Source organism: Arachis duranensis, chromosome 4 (genome assembly GCF_000817695.3).
Source record: "Arachis duranensis cultivar V14167 chromosome 4, aradu.V14167.gnm2.J7QH, whole genome shotgun sequence".
In the NCBI taxonomy this organism is placed as follows: domain Eukaryota; kingdom Viridiplantae; phylum Streptophyta; class Magnoliopsida; order Fabales; family Fabaceae; genus Arachis; species Arachis duranensis.
The window spans coordinates 106,134,571-106,138,282 of NC_029775.3; the positions used below are offsets into that span (position 1 = coordinate 106,134,571).

Consider the following 3,712-nt stretch of genomic DNA (forward strand, 5'->3'; position numbering starts at 1 on the left):
GCAGCTTTACAAATGCAAAGAGAACTTCATTGGTATATGGTAAGTGCTAATCTCATTTAAAATCCTCAATTATGAATATTTGATTTCCCAAGTCATATAAATGATGAATTATTATGACTACTGAATGCAGGCAGTGGAAAAAATTGTGCCTCCTAAATGCAAAGACTTGAAAAATGCAGATGGAAAGAAGGCCCGTGAACTATTTAGCAGAAACCATGAGAGTCTTGTAAAAGGTGGAGAAAAATGGGCAAGAGATACTGCAAGTTCATTCACACTTGTTGGCACCCTCATTATCACCATCATGTTTGCCGCAGCCTTCACTGTCCCCGGAGGAAATGACCAATATACCGGCATACCGATTTTCTTGAAAAAGCGTGCTTTTACTGTCTTCATTTTAGCTGATGCAGTATCTCTCATTACTTCCTCTTCTTCCGTCTTGATCTTTATTGGAATCCTTACATCGCGTTATGCTGAAAAAGATTTTCTCAGAAGCTTGCCCCTCAAGTTGCTGTTTGGCCTTATCACTCTCTTCTTTTCTGTTGCATCCATGATGATAGCTTTTGTTTCCGCACTTTCTATGATGCTCAAGGGATGTCGTGGTGTTGTGATAGCGGCAATGTCACTTGCCATTATTCCAGTATTGGTTCTCATTCCTACATTGTTGAGTCTTTACTTAGAGATTTTAAAATCTACACTAAGACCTAATTTACTCACTGCTAAGAAGAAAAGGAGTGAAGCCTAATTCTTATCTTCAATTTGTACTAATGAGCCAAAAATCATCCCCATCATTTGACATATCTTGTATCTGTATGTTATGTGTATATAATTTTTAACACTATCTTTAGAATGTGATGGTTTCAAGACTAATATAATGCAGAAGCAGAAGCAGAGAATGGAAACAGAGGAATTTATTGGTAATATAAATGTACACAAATCGAAGACCCATATACACATAGTAGAGGACACTAGAGATACTCCTTAACAGAAACTAGTAGCTTATAATAAATTGAATATCTGAGAATGTCTTCTTACTTTCTACATCCCCTCTATCAAACTCATAGTCCTAGATATATCCGTAGTGGAAGCAGATACTTTCTAGTGCTGGATGGTTTCCACATACACAGCATCTAATGCAGCTGAACAGAGATTCTTGGACTATTTGAGCAAATTGCCACAAAATAGCTTTGCTTCCCAAAGGATTGAGTAACCTGAACCTCAGTCTCTAAACAGGTTACCCATTATGGATTGCCCAGTTTTGCTACCAAGGTGTCAAATTGACCAAAAATTAAGCATGTCAAACATATCCTCTTGGTTGGTACTTCTGAAAGTCTTTTATATTTTATATTGTACGGCACTTAGCTTGTGGTGATTCATTCCACAATATTCCTTTTAATTAATTAATTAACTAATTTAGGTGTGGATTACTTTCTTTCCTCAATTCATCTTAATTCACATGAGAATATGAGATATACATTCAATTTTTGACAGTACATTTTTTCAGACTTTGAAATGGAACAAGAAGAGATGCTATATTCCACTTTATGTACCATTGATGATGAAGCACTTAGTTACTGACTTACTGTCATAGGTTATTACCATCTCCTATTCTTCAAAATTAATCTAGTATCTAAGTGAGTATCACATAATTTTTTAGAATAAATGAATAACGATACGTAAAACACTTGAATAGATAAAGAAATTATATTTCTTACTTTTCCACCTAAAGCTTACTCTTATTTTTTGTCAAGACATATGGTAAAGTTAATTTACTGATTTAAGTCTCTAGGAAATGCATAAGAAGAAAATTAATCTTGGATTAACTTAATCCTGAATTCCTGGACAAAAGTATACAGAAAACTCAACCAATAGCAGTCTCATGAGTAATGAAGGACCAAAGACTCTTTTATTCAATAATCTATACTCTTTTTGTTCTTAGAAGCAAGAAATTTAGGTGATCTCCTTGTAGATATGAAAATCTCAAAATCACTGGAATAATCACAAGAGAAAATACTGCGATTATAACTCCTCTGTGTCCCTTCAGTATCATTGAAGTTGCAGAAGCAAAGGCTAACATCATGGACGTGACGAAAAGGAACAGGATGAGGAAAGGAAATTTAATTGTGTGTATTTTCGGGTTACTACAACAATAATAATTAATATTACTGCATTAATCGCCATATACATAATATCATCATCTATTCATCTACCTTCTCCTATAAAATAAAAATATTGTAAAATTTTAAACTCGACCCAACTAAGAATCTATTATCTACTTAATATACTAAAATTGAGTTTTTCCCTAACTAATAAAAATGAGGTGTTACTTTCTCGTGAATCCATTTTCCCTCCAAAATAATGCATTTAATGAATAATGCATAATTATACTAATTTATGAAAATATTTTTATTTTAATTATATAAAATTAATATTTAATACATTATTAAACTACTTATCAATTATTAATCAGAAATATTTTTAATTATTTTAATGAATAGTGCATAATTATACTAATTTAGGAAAATATCTTTATTATAATTATATAAAATCAATATTTAATGTATCATTAAATTAATTATGAATCGAAAATATTTTTAAATATTTTAATTATATTCATTTTAATTATATTCATATCCTTCTAATTCTTATTCATTATCCAATGATTTTATTAGTGGCAAGTTGTTAACCCATTTATATTAAAAATAATAATAATAATTTTATTAGGATAAATATCAAATTCTATTCCTAATATAAAAATATAAAATTTAAGTCCTTCTATTTTTATTTTACCACTATAAATGACCATGTATGCTAGAAGAAAATATCATTCATTTACCAATTACTCTTTCATTTGATAGCTTTTACAACAATTTTTTTCTTCCTATGAGGTGTCGTTGCAAGAAGACAACTATCGTGACACAAACTACCACACTCTCCAACTTTCGTACTCATCATTCGGAGCTATATAAGATATGTTATCTATGATGTATTTATAGACCATAGTGTTATTATGTATACATAAATAAAAAATATTTCGTATTTAAATTTAAGTCATTTACCTATTTGTGGTATATTGTAGCTAGTGTGAAATTACTTTCAATATATGTTGTGTAATGATATTATGTTCTAATTTAAGCTTTTACTTTAGAACTGTATTATGATTTTATCTCATCATTTTTTTCTTAGATATCAAGTTGACGTATTTTTATTTATTATTATTATTATTGAAACGGATGTGATATGAAATGTACAAAAAAAACTCTCACATTCAATTTATTTTATTGTAGTCTTCTACCTATTTTATTTTTTTTATTTTCTTCTTATTTATTTTATTTTATTTTAAATATTATATAATTTATTATAATTTATACCAATCTACTTCTATTTAATATACTAAAACTAGATTTTTTTCCGACTAATGAAAGTGAGGTGTCACTTTTTGGTGAACCCATTTTCCTTCCAAAATGATTGTACTATTTCTCTCTTTTAAATTTATTTTTAAAAATTATCTTTAATTGATATAATTATATTAGTATGTAATGAATGATTATGATACATAATTATACTAATTTAAGATAATCTCTTTATTATAATTATACTAATCTCTTTTAAATTTATTTCAGAAAATTATCTTAATTATAATTATATAACAATATTATACTTAGCATTTAATGAATAATTCATAATTATACTAATTCAAAAAATATCTCTATTA

General features: G+C 28.4%; 1 pseudogene; it reads left to right on the forward strand.

The window, feature by feature from the left end:
• Window positions 1-773, forward strand: part of LOC107485554 (uncharacterized) — a 5,034-nt pseudogene extending 4,261 nt beyond the window's left edge.
• Window positions 774-3,712: the final 2,939 nt, after the last annotated feature.